We start from the raw sequence: 18,706 nt of genomic DNA on the forward strand, positions 1-18,706 counted from the left end.
CCAACTTGCATTCCCACCAACAGTGGAAGAGGATTCCCCTTTCTCCACATCCCCTCCAACACATGTTGTTTCCTGTCCTGCTAATTTTGGCCATTCTAACTGATGTAAGGTGATATCTCAGTGTGGTTTTAATTTGAATCTTCCTGATGGCTAGTGATGATGAACATTTTTTCATGTGTTTGATAGCCATTTGTATGTCTTCATTGGAGAAGTGTCTGTTCATATCTTCTGCCCATTTTTTGATATGGTTATCTGTTTTGTGTGTGTTGAGTTTGAGGAGTTCTTGATAGATCCTGGATATCAACTTTTTGTCTGTACTGTCATTTGCAAATATTCTCCCATTCCGTGGGTTGCCTCTTTGTTTTCTTGACTGTTTCTTTTGCTGTGCAGAAGCCTTTGATTTTGATGAAGTCCCAAAAGTTTATTTTCGCTTTTGTTTCCTTTGCCTTTGGAAACATATCTTGAAAGAAGTTGCTGTGGCTGATATCGAAGAGATTACTGCCTATGTTCTCCTCTAGGATTCTGATGGATTCCTGTCTCAGGTTGAGGTCTTTTATCCATTCTGAGTTTATCTTTGTGTACGGTGTAAGAGAATGGTCGAGTTTCATTCTTCTACATATAGCTGCCAGTTTTCCCAGCAACATTTATTGAAGACACTGTCTTTTTTCCACTGTATATTTTTTCCACTGTATATGTTTTGTCGAAGATTATTTGACCATAGAGTTGAGCAATGGCCATGGTCACCAAACTGTGGAAAGAACCAAGATGCCCTTCAACGGACGAATGGATAAGGAAGATGTGGTCCATATACACTATGGAGTATTATGCCTCCATCAGAAAGGGTGAATACCCAACTTTTGTAGCAACATGGACGGGACTGGAAGAGATTATGCTGAGTGAAATAATTCAAGCAGAGAGAGTCAATTATCATATGGTTTCACTTATTTGTGGAGCATAACAAATAGCATGGAGGACATGGGGAGTTAGAGAGGAGAAGGGAGTTGGGGGAAATTGGAAGGGGAGGTGAACCACGAAAGACTATGGACTCTGAAAAACAATCTGAGGGGTTTGAAGTGGCAGGGGGGTGGGAGGTTGGGGGAACCAGGTGGTGGGTATTAGAGAGGGCACGGATTGCATGGAGCACTGGGTGTGGTGCAAAAATAATGAATACTGTTATGCTGAAAATAAATAAAAAATAAATTAATTAATTAAAGAAATAAAACCTCTTAAAAATGTGTAGGTTGCTTTGGGTAGTATAGATATTTTAACAATAGTTGTTCTTCGAATCCATGAACATGAAATGTCTATCCATTTCCTTATGTCCTCTTCAGATTCCTTCATAGTTTTTAGAGTACAGATTTTTCACCTTTCATTAGTTTTATTCCTAGGTAACTATCTTATGGTTTTTGATGAAATTGCAGATAGGACCAATTCCTTGATTTCTTTTTCTGCTGCCTCATTATTGGTGTATAGAAATGCAACAGATTTCTGCACATTGATTTTATATCCTGTGACTGCTGAATTCTCTTATTCTAGCAATTTTCTGGTGGAGCTTTGTGAGTTTTCTACATAGAGTATCTTGTGAAATAGTGAAAATTTGTCTTCTTTCTTGCTGACTTGGATGCCTTTTTTTTCTTTGTTTGGTTGCTGAGGCTAAGACTTCCAGTACTATGTTAAATAGTGATGGTGAGAGTGGATGTCCCTGTCTTGTTCCTGACCATTGGGTAAAGGTCTCAGTTTTCCCCCACTGAAGAGGATATTTGCTTATGATGTCGAGGTATTTTCCACCTATCCCTACTTTTTTGAGGATTTTTTTTTTAAAATCCAGAATGAATGATATATTTTGTCAGATCCTTTTTCTTTTTTTTCTTTTTTTCTGAATTAATTGATATCACATGAAGTTTCTCCTGAAATTTCTTTTTTTTTTTAATTTATATTTGGTTAACCACCATATTGTACCTCATTAGTTTCAAATGCTTTTTCTGTGTCTAGTGAGAGGATTGTATGTTTCTTACCCTTTCTTTTATTAATGTGGTGTATCCCACTGATTGATTTGCAAATAGTGAAACACCCCTGCAGCCCAGGAATAAATTCCACTTGATCCTGATGAGGAACTCTTGTAATGTACTGTTGGATTTGATTTGCTAGTGTCTTGTTGAGAAGTTTTGCATCCATGTTGATCAAGGATATCAGCCTGTAATTCTCCTTTTTAGGGGGTTTTTGTCTCGTTTTTGAATCAAAGTAGTGATGCTGGCCACATAGAATGAGTTTGGAAGATTTCCTTCCATTTCTATTTTTTTGTAAGAGTTGGAGAAGAATAAGTATTAACTCTTCTTTAAATGTCTTAGGGCACATATTGCATGAATCACTGGGTGTGGTATATAGACAATGAATCTTGGAACACTGAAAAAATAAAATTAAATGAAAAAAAGAAGCAGGCTTACATATCTTTCTCCATGTAAAATAATAATAATAATAATAATAATAATAATAATAAATGTCTGGTAGAATTCCTCTGAGAAGCCATCTGGTCCAGGACTTTTGTTCACTGGGATATTTTTGATTACTGATTCAATTTCTTTTTTTGGTTGTGGAACTGTTCACATTTTCTATTTCTTCATGTTTCAGTTTTGGTAGTTTGTAGGTCTCTAGGAATTTGTTCATTTCTTCCAGACTTCCCAGTTCATTGACATATAATTTTTCTTAATATTCTCTTATAACTGTTTGTATTTCTGTGGTGTTGGTTGTGATCTCTCCTCTTTCATTCATGACTTTATGTATTTGGGTTCTTTCTCTTCTTTTTGATAAGTCTGGCTAGGAATTTAGCAATTTTAGTGATTCTTTCAATTTTGTCTATCTGTTCTACTGTGCTCTTTTGTTTGTTTGTTCCTATATCATTTATTTCTGCTCTGTGCTTTATTATTTCCTTTCTTCTGGTGGCTTTCAGCTTATTTGCTGTTCCTTCTCTAGCTCCTTTAAGTATAAGGTTAGGTTGTGTGTTTGAGACTTTTCTTGCTTCTTGAGGTACCCCTGTACTCCGTATACTTCCTTCTTAGGACTGCCTTTGCTGCATCCCATAGGTTTTGGACTGTTGTATTTTCATTTTCATTTGCTTCCATGTATTTTCTGGGTTTTTTCTTTAATTTCCTGGTTAACCCATTCATTCCTTAGTAGGATGTTCTTTAGCCTCCATGTATTCATGGTCTTTCCAATTTTTTCTTTTGGTTCACTTCAAGATGCATAGCATTGTGGTCTGAAAATATGCATGGAATGAACTTGATCTTTCTGTACTTGTTGAGGGCTGACTTATGACCCAGTTGGTGATCTGTTCTGGAGGCAGTGTCATGTGCACTCAAAAAGAATGTGTATCCTGCTGCTTTAGGAGGAAATGTTCTGAATACCTCTGTTAAGTATAACCCATCCAGTGTGTCATTCAAAGCCATTGTTTCCTAGTTGATTTTCTGCTTAGATGATCTGCCCATTGTTTTAAGTGCAGTTAAGGTCCCCTACTATTGTAGTTTCTTTATGTTTGTTATTAATTGAATTATATATTCAGGCACTAACAAGTTGGAGGCATAAATATTTATAATTATTAGGTCTTCTTGATGAATAAACCCCTTAATTATGACATAATGCCCTTCTTCATCTCTTTTTTTACAATTTGTGGGTTAAAATCTAGTTTGTCTGATATAAACATGGCTACTCCAGCTTTCTTGTCACAGTCATTTACATGAGAGATAGTTCTCTATTCCCCTCACTTTTAATCTGCAAGTTTCTTTAGGTCTGAAATGAGTCTCTTGTAAGCAGCACATAGATGGTTCTTGTTTTTGTTTGTTTGTTTTTCTTGTCTTTAATCCATTCTGGTGCCCTATGTCTTTTGATTGGAGCACTTAGTCCATCTAACATTCAGATTAGTTATTGGTAGATATGAATTTAGTGCCACTGTGTTTCCTGTAATGTTGGTGTTTCTGGTGATGTTCTCTGATCCTTCCTAGTCATTGTTGTTTTTGTTCTTTTTCCCCATACCCAGAATACCCTTCCATATTTCTTGCAGGGCTGGCTTAGTGGTCATGAATTTCTTTAGTTTTTGTTTGTCTGGGAAAATCCTTCCATTCAGAATGACAACCTTGCTGGAGAAAGTATTCTTGGCTGCATATTTTTCCCATTCAGCATGTGGAATACATCTTGTTCCTTTCTTCTGGCCTGCCACGTTTCTGTGGACAAATCTGCTGTCTACAGCTTGTCCAACCTTAGCAGTCTTCCCTTGCAGGTTAAGGACATTTTCCCCTTTGCTGCTTTCAGGATTCTTTCCTTGTCTGTGTCTTTTGTGAATCTGGTTATAGTATGTCTTGGTGATGGCTGGCTTTTGTTGAATTTAATGGGAGTTCTCTGTGCTTCTTGGGTTTCAATGTGTGTTTCCTTCCCCAGATTAGGAAGGTTTTCAGATATAATTTTCTCAGTTAAACCTGGTCCTTTTCCTTTCTTTTTTTCTCTGGCACCCATAGAATAGAAATAGTTTTACACTTTAAGGAGTCATTTATATCCCTAAGCACACATTTGTGATCTGATAACTTTTACCTTTCTTTTTTTTTTTTTGCAGCTTCATAATATTTTCCATAATTTTACCTTCTCCTTCACTTATTTACTCTTCTGCTTTGTCCATCCTTGTTGTCATTGCATCCATTCAATTTTGCATCTCGACTGTAGCACTTTTAATTTGGCCTAACTAGTTTTGTGTTCTTTTATCTCTACAGTAAGGGATTCTTTTGTGTCTTCTATGTTGTTTTTCAAGTTCAGCTATTATCCTTATAATTGTTGTTTTAAATTCTGGTCCAGACATGTTACTTATATCTGTATTGATTAAATCCCTGGGCATGACTTCTTCCTGTTCTTACTTTTGGGGTGAATTCATGTCATTTTGGAGGTCAAGAAATATACATTAAAAAGTAAATCATAAAAAATAAATTAAAAAATGAAAAATAAAAAAAGAAATAAGGTAGATCCTATGTGTGTTTTGGTCCACTTGTTAAGAGAAGCTTGATCTAACATACAATGATAAAAATATTAGATTGGCAGCAGACTTATTCACAGAGACCTGGCAGGCCAGAAAGAACTAGCATGATATATTCAGAGCACTAAACGAGAAAAACATACAGCCAAGAATACTATATCCAGCTAGGCTATCATTGAAAATAGAAGGAGAGATTAAAAGCTTCCAGGACAAACAAAAACTAAAAGAATTTGCAAACACCAAACCAGCTCTACCCAAAATATTGAAAAGGGTCCTCTAAGCAAAGAGAGAGCCTAAAAGTAGTAGATCAGAAAGGAACAGAGACAGTATACAGTAATAGTCACCTTACAGGCAATACAATGGCACTAAATTCATATCTCTCAATAGTTACCCTGAATGTTAATGGGCTAAATGCCCCAATCAAAAGACACAGGGTATCAGAATGGATATAAAAACCAAAACCCATATATATGTTGCCTACAAGAAACTCATTTTAGACCCGAAGACACCTCCAGATTTCAAGTGAGGGGGTGGAAAACAATTTACCATGTTAATGGACATCAGAAGAAAGCAGGAGTGGCAATCCTTAAATCAATTAGATTTTAAGCCAAAGACTATACTCAGATATGAGGAAGGACACTATATCATACTCAAAGGGTCTGTCCAACAAGAAGACCTAACAATTTTAAATGTCTATGCCCCTAACATGGGAACAGCCAACTATATAAACCAATTAATAACAAAATCAAAGAAACACATCAACAATAATACAATAATAGTAGGGGACTTTAACACTCCCCTCACTGAAATGGACAGATCATCCAAGCAAAAGATCAACAAGGAAATAAAGGCCTTAAATGACACACTGGACCAGATGGACATCACAGATATATTAACAACATTTCATCCCAAAGCAACAGAATAGACATTCTTCTCTAGTGCACATGGAACATTTCCAGAATAAATCACATCCTCGATCCTAAGTCAGGCCTCAACTGGTATCAAAAGATTGGGATCATTCCCTGCATATTTTCAGACCACAATGCTCTGAAGCTAGAACTCAATCACAAGAGGAAATTTGGAAAGAACCCAAATACATGGAGATTAAACAGCATTCTTCTAAAGAATGAATGGGTCAACCAGGAAATTAAGGAAGAATTGAAAACATTCATTGAAACAAATATAATGAAAACACAACGGTTCAAAATCTGTGGGACACAGCAAAGGTAGTCCTGAGAGGAAAATATATAGCCGTACAAGCCTTTCTCAAGAAACAAGAAAGGTCTCAAGTACACAACCTAGCCCTACACTTAAAGGAGCTGGAGAAAGAACAAGAAAGAAAGCATAAACCCAGCAGGAGAAGAGAAATCATAACGATAAGAGCAGAAATCAATGAAATAGAAATCAAAAAACAATAGAGGAAATCAATAAAACTAGGAGCTGGCTCTTTGAAAGAATTAATAAAATTGATAAACCCTTGGTCAGTCTTATCAAAAAGAAAAGAGAAAGGACCCAAATAAATAAAATCATGAATGAGAGAGGAGAGATCACAACTAACACCAAAGAAATACAAACAATTATGAGAACATACTATGAGCAACTCTACACCAACAAATTTGACAATCTGAAAGAAGTGGATGCATTCCTAGAGACATATAAACTCCCACAACTGAACCACAAAGAAATAGAAAACCTGAACAGACCCATAACCAGTAAGGAGATTGAAACAGTCATCAAAAATCTCCAAACAAACAAAAGCCCAGGGCCAGATGGCTTCCCGGGGGAATTCTACCAAACATTTAAAGAAGAACTAATTCCTATTCTCCTGAAACTGTTCCAAAAAATAGAAATGGAAGGAAAACCTCCAAACTCATTTTATGAGGCCAGCATCACCTTGATCCAAAACCAGACAAGGATTCCATCAAAAAAGAGAGCTATAGACCAATATCCTTGATGAACACAGATGCGAAAATTCTCACCAAAATACTAGCCAATAGGATTCAACAGTACATTAAAAGGATTATTCATCAGGACCAAGTGGGATTTATTTCAGGGCTGCAAGGCTGGTTCAACATCCACAAATCAAACAATGTGATACAACACATTAATAAAAGAAAGAACAAGAACCATATGATACTCTCAATAGATGCTAAAAAAGCATTTGACAAAGTACAGCATCCCTTCCTGATCAAAACTCTTCAAAGTGTAGGGATAGAGGGTACATACCTCAATATTATCAAAGCCATCTATGAAAAACCCACCGCAAATATCATTCTCAAATGAGAAAAACTGAAAGCTTTTTCCGCAAAGGTCAGGAACACGGCAGGAATGTCCATTATCACCACTGCTATTCAACGTAGTACTAGAAATCCTAGCCTCAGCAAACAGACAACAAAAGGAAATTAAAGGCATCCAAATTGGCAAAGAAGAAGTCAAACTATCACCCTTTGCAGATGATATGATACTATATGTGGAAAACCCAAAAGACTCCACTCTAAAACTGCTAGAACTTGTAGAGAAATTCAGTAAATTGTCATGATATAAGATCAATGCACAGAGTTGCATTTCTCTACATCAACAACAAGGCAGAAGAAAGAGAAATTAAGGAGTCAATCCCATTTATAATTGCATCCAAAACTTTAAGTTACCTAGGAATAAACCTAATCAAAGAGGCTACATTTATATACTCAGAAAACTGTAAAGTACTCATGTAAGAAATTGAGGAAGACACAAAGAAATGGAAAACTATTCCATGTTCCTGGATTGGAAGAACAAATATTGTGAAAAATCTTTGCTACCTAAAGCAATCTACACATTTAATGCAATTCCTATCAAAATACCATTCATTTTTTTCAAAGAAATGGAACAAAGAATCCTAAAATTTATATGGAACCAGGAAAGACCTTGAATAGCCAAAGGGATATTGAAAAAGAAAGCCAATGTTGGTGGCATCACAATTCCAGACTTCAAGCTCTATTACAAAGCTGTCATCATCAAGACAACAAGGTACTGGCACAAAAACAGACACATAGATCAATGGAATAGAATAGAGAGCCGAGAAACAGACCCTCAACTCTATGGTCAACTAATCTTCGACAAAGCAGGAAAGAATGTCCAATGGAAAAAAGACAGCCTCTTCAATAAATGGTGCTGGGAAAATTGGACAGCCACATGCAGAAAAATGAAATTGGACCATTTCCTTACACCACACATGAAAACATATTCAAAATGGATGAAGGACTTCAATGTGAGAAAGGAATCCATCAAAATTCTTGAGGAGAACACAGGCAGCAACCTCTTTGACCTCAGACCCAGCAACATCTTCCGAGGAACATTGCCAACGGCAAGGGAAGCAAGGACAAAATGGAATAATTGGGATTTCATCAAGATCAAAAGCTTTTGCACAGCAAAGGAAACAGTGATCAAAACCAAAAGACAACCGACAGAATGGGAGAAGATATTTGCAAACGACATATTAGATAAAGGGCTAGTGTCCAAAATCTATAAAGAACTTAGCAAACTCAACACCCAAAGAACAAATAACCCAATCAGGAAATGGGAAGAAGACATGAACAGACATCTCTGCAAAGAAGACATCCAGATGGCCAACAGACACATGAAAAAGTGCTCCATATCACTCGGCATCAGGGAAATACAAATCAAAACCACAACGAGATATCACTTCACACCAGTCAGAATGGCTAAAATTAACAAGTCAGGAAATGACAGATGCTGGTGAGGGTGTGGAGAAAGGGGAATCCTCCTACACTGCTGGTGGGAATGCAAGCTGGTGCAACCACTCTGGAAAACAGCATGGAGGTTCCTCAAAATGTTGAAAATAGAGCTACCCTATGACCCAGCAATTGCACTACTGGGTATTTACCCTAAGGATACAAAGTAGTGATCTGAAGGGGTACGTGCATCCAAATGTTTATAGCAGCAATGTCTACAATAGCCAAACTATGGAAAGAACCTAGATGTCCATCAACAGATGAATGGATAAAGAAGAGGTGGTATATATACACAATGGAATACTATACAGCCATCAAAAGAAATGAAATCCTGCCATTTGCGACAATGTGGTTGGAACTAGAGGGTATCATGCTTAGCGAAATAAGTCAATCGGAGAAAGACAACTATCATATGATCTCCCTGATATGAGGAAGTGGTGATGCAACATGGGGCATTAAGGGGGTAGAAGAATAAACGAAACAAGATGGGATTGGGAGAGAGACAAACCATAAGTGACTCTTAATCTCACAAAACAAATTGAGGGTTGCTAGGGGGAGGGGGGCTGGGAGAGGCGGGTGGGGTTATGGACATTGGGGAGGATATGTGCTAAGGTGAGTGCTATGAAGTGTGTAAACCTGGCGATTCACAGACTTGTACCCCTGGGGATAAAAATAAATTATATGTTTATAAAAAAAAACCAAAAAAACAAAAAACGGGCTTTTTTTTTTTTTTTTAAACCTTTCTGTTATGTCATCCAGAGAATATTGGCTTACTCCTTAGGTTTCCCTGATCAAGGACACAAAAATGCTGGTATTCCAGGTACCACACATAGACAATATTTTTCAGCTGCAAGAAGGGATTTTTAAGCATATTTCTTTGTAACAGGGAAGAAAACTTTCCTCAAAAGCAACTCACAGATCTCTCACATACTATTGTTAAGAACTGGGTCACAAGCTTCTCCATCACTTATTTGTTTAAGGGTAGGCGTTTGACCTAGTTCTAACTAATATCTGAAAAAGTAAGTGAAATAATTATGACTGGTTGATATCAATCACCCTCTGGAGCTGTAGAACCACTTTACCATTTTTTTAAAGGTTTTATTTATTTATTTGACAGAGAGATCACAAGTAGGCAGAGAGGAAAGTAGGCTCCCTGCTGAGCAGAAAGTCTAATGTGGGGCTTGATCCCAGGACCCTGAGATCATGACCTGAGCTGAAGGCAGAGGCTTTAGCCCACTAAGCCACCCAGGCACCCCAACTTTATCACTTTCTTAAGTGGAGTTGTTGCTCAATGCTTAAACAAGTTCAGGATCCTGTAAAAAAGAATGAAAGACACAGTGGCTGTTGGGAGGCAATCCTTAGCATCTTCCACAACCTGTCCATTGTCTCTAGGATTAAGGAAGAGTGAAACAGAACTCAGGAAATCCAAAATATCCTTCCCTTTAATAGCATTTTTAAAAAATTTTATTTATTTATTTGACAGAGAGAGATCACAAGTAGGCAGAGAGGCAGGCAGAGAGAGATGGGGAAGCAGGCTCCCCGCTGAACAGAGAACCCGATGCGGGGCTCTATCCCAGCATCCTGGGATAATGACCTGAGCGCAAGGCAGAGGCTTAACCCACTGAGTCACGCAGGCGCCCCTAATAGCATCTTTAAGTACATGTTTTTCCTTCATCTTTGGCTCAGTTACCCAGAATTTGGCTATAAATACTATAGGCCATTTTTCATTCATCATTTGCTCCTCTATCTCTTCCATTTTCACATGGAAAAGCAGGAAATCCATGACAACCTATTACTGACAGAGCTCCTGGTTTTCACCAGAGTCTGTTTCAGTTAATGCTAGGGTCAGATGAAAAACTCAGGCACCAGGACCCCTTATTTTGTAGAAATGGAGATTTCTGGAGACTAGTTCATGTGAGCCCCTGACATAAATAAAGAGAAGGGGAAAACCTGGTCAAATTTTTATATTACGTAGGCAGCAATGTCCCTTGACCTGCTTGCTTCATCAATATCTTTTCTCTCTGGGAACTACAGAGTACAGTGACAAGTTATATAAGTCAGAGAAAGAAAAATATCTTATGACTTTATTCATATGTGGAATTTAAGAAACAAAACAAACAAGCAAAAGATAAAAAAAGAGAGAGAAATCAGGAAACAGACTGTAGAGAACAAACTGTAGAGAACAAACTGATGGTTGGTTACCATAAGGGAGATGGGGTAGGGGAATGGATGAAATAGGTGATGAGTATTAAGGAGTGAACTTATTGTGTGGAGTGCAGAGTGATATGGAATTGTTGCATCCACTTGTTGAATCGCTACATTGTATACCTGAAACAAATATAACACTGCATGTTAACTAATTGGAATTAAAATTAAAACTTAAAAAAAAAATCTTTTCTATCCAGATATACTTGGAGAATATCCTCAAATACCCTCCTTTGTTGTTTGTGTGTGGAAGAGACAGAAACGAAGTTAAATCAGAAAACCCAATTTCATTTCTTCCATGAGGGGTGCAGCCATGGACCTATCTCCAGATCAGAGTTGGGGGGGTGGGGAGGTAAGGGGCCACAGAATTGACCAGCTACTTCCTGACCCCCCCAAATTTGACCCAAATGATCTTCATACCACTAGCTACCTGAGACCAGGAAAAGGGGGTGAAGCCCTGAGAATTTAGGTCTGAGGTAACTGGCTTCCCTACCCGTGTCCCCTAGTCTCTCCAACACACAATGTGCACACACAAATGGGCAATGCTCAGCATCTATGACTAGGCAAGAAGCAGGCAACTGGGGGTTCAGTCAGGGACAGGACAATGGGAAGAGTTTTTCTTAGAAGCAAAGTTTAGACAGAAGGAATCTCTTCTCCCCACCCATGCCAGAAGTTGGCCCCATATCTGCACCCTGAAAGCTCTAGATCAGACTGCAGGGTCCTTGGGGCCTCATCAACTCTTTCTAAGGATCCTATAAAAGTGAAAAGCTGAGGACTGAACCACTGGAAGCCTTGGTGGCCTCAGGGTCACATGGAGACAAAGTAGGTGTTGTGCAGCTCCCCACGGATGAGGCGTGGTAAAGCAGCCTTGCTGATAAGCTGGGTAAAAATACTGTGCTGGGGTTGGTTGAGTGGGCCAGGAAAACTGGGTTGGGGCAGCCAGCCAGTGCCTCTGGAAGAACTCAGCCAGGTGGCTCAAATGTCCCCTTAATTGCCTATGTACAGGTGCAGCTGACTTAGCTCATCATGTTCAGAGTCTCTTGTGAATGAAGAATTAGAACAAGTATTCCAGGTCTTCCACTAAAGTTTGTGTAACCAACCCTTCATGGGAAGGATGAGCAGGAATGCTGTCTAGTCTTGTTTCATGGTTGGATTGCAGGTCATTTTTTTCATGTGTTATAAATGCAATTTTGTCTTTTTAAAATAATAACTTTATTTTGTGAGTCCCCATTTTTGCAGCTAATGGAAATTCCAGTCAATCAGGGTTTTTGCACTTTCAAGGGTTGAGTCTGGTTCAGAGGGGCTTCTATAATGTTAAGAGATAAGGTCCTCACTGTGGCCACTATCTACTTGGCCTATTCTGAGCATATATCTTAGCATGGGTTCCCCCTGGAAGGAGACTTGAGATAAGGAAGTGTGTGTAGGTGGTTTATGTGGGAGCTGATGTCAAGGAATGAATAACATAGCAAAGGATCAGAGCATGGTATATTATTGAATTGGTCACATTGTAGGCAGTAGAGCTCAATTTCATCAGGACACTTTGAAGAATGTGAGGAAGGCCTCCAAGAATTATCCATCTGAACACTGACCATTTCTTAATTGCGGTCTCTCTACATTGGTTGAGGCTTATCTTGAGTGTGCGTGTGCAAGGGCAAGTCTCTTTTCCACTTCTGTGCTACTCCTTGTTCATGCTTTCAAGCTGGACTACACTTCTGCCAGCCCTCACACTCCCCCTGCTGGCAGTGTTGGAGAAGCACACAAAACTAAGGAAGTACAGTGTGCACTTGGGCCAAAATGCTTTCAGCCCCAAGTGGGTCAAAGCTGCAATGAAACCAGAGGTGTGGCCAAGAGGGTATGAGACAGGCACACAGGGTGTCCTATTCAGCATATGTGACAAATTACCCTGTCTAGGCCCTGTCTCTGGTCTCAGGTCTCTTGTGCCAAATCCTGCTAAAAGCAGGAGAATACTCTATTCTGGACTCTGAGGGTTATGGTGCTTACTGAGCACAATAAGGCTGAGCTCTATAAGGCTGCCTGGTAGTCAGGCTGGACATTCCAGGTAATGTTATTTCTTTTCTATTGTCCTGAGGTATCCTGGTTCTCACCAGAGGAGGCAGCTCAGGCCAACTTTCTCCTGGAAACCCCCTAATCTCTGGCATCTAGTTTTCTCTCTACTTGAACAGAACGGGAAGTAGGGAGGTGGTGACAGAGTGTCCTGGTACGATCTTAGCTATCCCAAGGTCCTGGTGCTCCTGGTGTTTATTTAAAATCAAGGATCTTTCTTAAATATCTAAGTTCTGAGGATTAAAAAACAAAACAAAACAAAACAAGACAAACTCCCTTTTCCCATTGCTATTATTCCATGCCTTGACTTCCTTGTGGCTTAAACATTAAGATTCAAAAATGAAGAATTCACCCCTGCCTTGGGCTAGCTTCCTCATAGAAGCAGACTCTGAGATCAGGATTTAAATGCAAATACAGGGGCACCTGAGTGGCTCAGTGGGTTAAAACTTCTGCCTTCAGCTCAGGCCAGGTCATGATCCCAGGGTCATGGGATCGAGCCCCATATGGCTCTCTGCTCAGTGCGGAGCCTGCTTCCCCTCCTCTCTCTCTCTCTGCCTGCCTCTCTGCTTGCTTGTGATCTCTGTCTGTCAAATAAATAAATAAAGTCTTTTTAAAAAATGCAAATACAGTTGACCCTGAACAATGCAGGAGTTAGAGGTGCCTCCTCCCACCACCTGCAGCCAAAAGTCCATGTTACCTTTTGACTTCCCCAAAACTAAATGAAACTCAACTGCTGTTGACCAGAAGCTTTAATGATAACATAAAGTTGATTAACACATATTCTATGTCATTCAGAAAATCATAAGGAAGAAAAAATACATTTACAGTACTATACTGTATTTGTATTAAAAACAAACAAACCAACCCAACAGTAAGTGGACCCATGCAGTTTGAGGATCAGTTGTAGTTTATTTGGGAGGAGATTCCAGGAAGTACCATAGAGTAGTAGATAGTAGGATAGTAGTAGTAGAAAGTAGTAGGGGAAGTGAAATGGGAAGTCAACAAAATATATTATCAAACCAGGAACCACTGTAAGTAACTGGAGTTTACTCCTACTGGGGCCAAAGGCGAGGCAGCTGGGGCATTTATCCACGGGTTCTATTCGTTATTAGGTGGAAAGTTGTTCCTTCCTCAACACTTGAGGCTTCCCTGGTATTCAGCTGTCAGGTAAAGAAATGCAATTATGGGACCAACAGTGGAAAAGGTAAGGCCTCGAAGGATGGATACAGTACCTATAGCACATACTTTAACAACCTTGGTCTTTCTCATTCATCTGTCTGTCATACCCTCAGGCAAATAGCAGGAAATGACCTACTAGTTGGAATGGGAGAAAGGAAAGAGATAAAATAAAGTTCTGGGGAAAAAATGTTCACTTAATATGTTAAAGTGTTATCCCAGTAATCTTAGTTATTGGGGACTAACAATATCTTTTATGGGCAGGAACACTGTGTTTTCACTTTCTGATCTTAGAGTCTGGAAAAATTACAGAATGATCAAATGTTCACGGTGCCTGCAGGAGCAAGGATCTGTCAGCCAGCACATGGGTGGGTGTGTTCTCAGTTAAAGGCAGGGTTACATATTAACTTTTCAGGTTTATGAATGCAGTTTAGCACTGTGGTTAAGAAGTAGGCTCCTGTAAGTTGGGCCTTAGTGCAAGCCCTGGCTCAAGCTATTACTTGCTCTGTGAACTAGGGCAAGATACACAAACCCCAAAGCCTCAGTTTCTTTTTCTCTAATGTGAGAATATAAAATATCTTCCTTGTAGAGTTGTTTTGAAGATCAAATGAGTTAACACATTTGGATAATGCATTGGCACAGACAACATCAGGCCCACAGTGAATCTTCTATCAGTGTTGGATATAGTGGCCCGTTTTCAGCTGATATGTGTTAGTTGTTTATGGCCACTGTCTTTTCAGATTATTGTTATTAATGGGAGTAGATGTATGTTATTAACTGAATGTTTGTGTCTCCCCAAATGCATATGTTGAAGTTCTAACCCCCAATATGACAGTATTAGATGTGGGATCTTTGGGAGGTGATTAGGTAGTTAGGTCATGAGGTTAGAGCCCTCATGAATGGAATGCCCTTATAAGAAGAGATGGGAGAGAGCTTGCTTCTCTGCACTCTTTCCACCATGTAAGGATGCAATGAGAAGTTTCTAGTTTACAGCTGGGAAGTAGGACCTTGTCAAAACCTATCAACCTGGCATCCTGAATCTTGGGTGCACAGCCTCCAGAACTGTGAGAAACAAATTTCTGCTGTTATAAGCCACCCAATTTATGATATCTTGCATATCAACTCTAGCAGATTAAGACTGGGTCATCTGGACACAGGAGATCTATCACTGAGGATCCACTGGCACACGATCTTGGCCTTGCCTCCATTTGCCATTCTGCATTTGTGTTTGAGGTCGCTAAGACCTCTGGTCCTCAGTCTGCCCCTTGGCTCCACAGAGAGGGAAATTTCTGTCCCATGCCCCAAGCACACAGCTGTGACTAGGCTAGGTAGGAGTAGAGCTGTAGAGGAAGACTGTTTCTGATCCCACTTTGCTGAGAGCTTGGAGAGAGCTGACCCCAACCTCTAATGGGCTAGCTAGCCAAATCAAACTTATCACAATTTTCACTGCTGAACTTACCTGCCCTGTCTGAGAGATCTTTGAAGACAGGGGCTGAATTTTATTCAACTCTGACACATAGGAAGTTGAGTACTGAAATTTCTCCGTGTTGATTAGTAATAGGCTATTGTCATGAACTAACAAAGTATCACACCCTTTCCTAACTTCTTGTCCAGGCTACACCTGCTCCTTTATCAGAACCTCTCCAAAATCTACCATTAGGAAATGCTGGCCCATAAGAAGCCTTTGGATCCTAAGTCCATTGGCTAGCATCTGTTCTTTCCTGTAGGTCAGTGGGAGCCCATGACTGATTGTGTTAAGTATTTTGAAAATCATTCCAGGGTATAGAGCAGGTACCCAGGAAATAATTATTGAATTAAATGTTCTATGGATAGAGGTCAGCAAGGGTGATATTTTAAGTTAAAGCATACTCTGTTCTAGTCTCCACTGAGAATATCTTCTCTCCTTTATCTCTGCAAGTCTGAATCTTACTCATTTTTTTCAGTGACCCAGATCAAACAGCTGAAAATAAGACCTGGATAGGATCATCTATAATGCAGTTTCCTCATCTTAAAAAATGAGGAAGCTTAGTCCTGGATCCAGACAATGATTCAGTCAAAGAACTAGACATTCATAAGGCATTTCTGACCCTACCTACCAGCTGTATGACCAGGCATCCCTGGAAGTGTTCCCTGTCTCTAATCGGAATCCTTGAAGATCCCAGTTTAAGTGCTTCCTATAGTGCAGACATGTCCTGAAGAGTTTACATGGATTATAGCATCCCCAAGTGGTAGGTTCTGCTATTAACCCCATTTTACAGATAAGGAAACTGAGGCTTATAGAATTTAAGTTACTTTGCAAACATATGTAGTGGTAGAGCACTTAACTGTGATTCAGATTTTCTTTTTTAGTTAGAGTCTTCCTTGTGTCATAACTCCTCTAGACCTCAAGGGCTGGGTATTATCTCAGTATCACCTGTCTCTCCTGCCATAGTAAAACATTTGTTGAATGAAGGAATAAACACATGAATCTGAAGATGGGTTGTATTCACAGTTCATATTTACTTGGAAAGATTGGAGGAGAATAGGCAGATGTTATAGTTTTGGATGTAAGCTAAAAAGCAAGTCATAGTGCTTACAGTGAAGCCAGAAAGGTTGTCACTAGGTAAGAGGGTATTTCTCTAGTCTTGGGGCTAAATACCATCTTTGCAAGTTTGCACGGTTTTTCCCAAACCTTTCCTGAAAATTCTGCTTGGCAACTAATCTAAAAGAACTTTCTCTTATCTACTGGGAGATTTCACCCAGATTTGCCATGTAATTCACCCAGAAAACGCCATCTTTATCTGCATCAGGAGGAAAAATTTCCAAACTGCTTATCCAGAGCTGTGGCTAAGGATCTAAGCAGAAGTTTGAAGTTTTCTGCCCAGTTACTACAGACTACCTGCCTCTTAAGATGGTGGTGTGGTAATTTGAGGAGACAATGCCCAGTCCCTTAGCAATGCCACCTCTGCTGTGACCTGCCAAAGCTATTTATATATGAATAAGAACATAATCCAACATCAACAGTAGCTTTATTTTAGTTTTCCTAGAGGGACAAGGCCCCTGAAAAATGCTACTTCTGGCAACTTTGCCTGTAGGTTTTGATTTTATTGTTTATTGTTAACAGGGTACATTGATGAGTCCATATCTGTAAGTTGAATCTACAGGCATAAAACATCAGCAAACTACCATCAGAGAGGTCTTTGACTCTAGAAAATTGCCATATTCAGTAGGCAAGTGTGCATTGTTTTTCAGTTGCAGGAGATCATCTACATTTTAGCACAAGTGCTCTCAGTTGACACAGGAAAGAATAATTTAAAGACTTCTTGTGTCAATACCAACTTTCTGAGTATAGAGGCAATTGAAAGAAAAGCACAGCCTGTGTACAATACCTGTGGTAATTCTGAACCTTGGTAGAAAACTTGAGTTTTTTTAAAAAAACCAAGTTAACTGATTGCAGGTGTTCTCTAAATATGAATCAGTAATTCAGATAATCCTAGCATTCAAGATTATTAAATCTTAAAAAAAAGAACAAAACCGAAATGTTGGTTATGGAACTGCTAATGGAGGTGGTATTACTTGGTCTTTCAGTGTAAAATACTGGCCTTTTTCCTTTCTAATTTGTCTATACTTCCTTCCATCCTCCTATGGGTACTCACTTGACTACCCATATAACCTATTCACTTACTCATTCATTCATCCAACCATCTGTCCATCTGCCTGCCCATCTATTTATATGTCCATCATCCATCCATTCATCCATCTATCGATCCAAGCAGCATGTGTTACACTGAAGAATCCTCTCATCCAGGCACTGTTCCAGATGGTAGGTTGATGAAGACAGACAAAACCCTACTATCATGAAATTTCATTCTGGGGTATGGTGATGTAGAGAAGGTGTGGGGTTTGAAGGTACGCATCTAAGAAGCAAGTAAATAAGTAAGTAAATAAATAAATAAGCTAATTTCAGAATGTGAAAAGAACTATGAATAAAAATTAAAGCTTTGTGTATGAGAAAGTGACTTGTGGGTGGGGTTGCACTCTAAATGGAATGAGTAGAGGAGAATATTTGGAGGAGATGGACTTTCAGCCAATATCTGAATGACAAGAATGATGCCTTATTAAAAGTTCTGAGAAAAGTGCCTTCCAAATAGAGGTCAAGCTAAGTGCAAAGGCCCTGAGTTGAGATTGTGGTTGACTTCTTGAAAGAAACTGACTGAGTGACGTTAGAGTTAAAAATGTGGAGTTTACGTCTCCAAAGGCAAAGGAAACAAAAGCGAAAATAAACTTCTGGGACTTCATCAAAATCAAAAGCTTCTGCACAGCAAAGGAAACAGTCAAAAAAACAAAGAGGCAACCCACGGAATGGGAGAAGATATTTGCAAATGACAGTACAGACAAAAGGTTGATATCCAGGATCTATAATGAACTCCTCAAACTCAACCCACACGAAACAGACAAACACATCAAAAAATGGGCAGAAGATATGAACAGACACTTCTCCAATCAAGAAATACAAATGGCTATCAGACACATGAAAAAA

Source organism: Neovison vison, chromosome 7 (genome assembly GCF_020171115.1).
Source record: "Neovison vison isolate M4711 chromosome 7, ASM_NN_V1, whole genome shotgun sequence".
NCBI classification, from domain to species: domain Eukaryota; kingdom Metazoa; phylum Chordata; class Mammalia; order Carnivora; family Mustelidae; genus Neogale; species Neogale vison.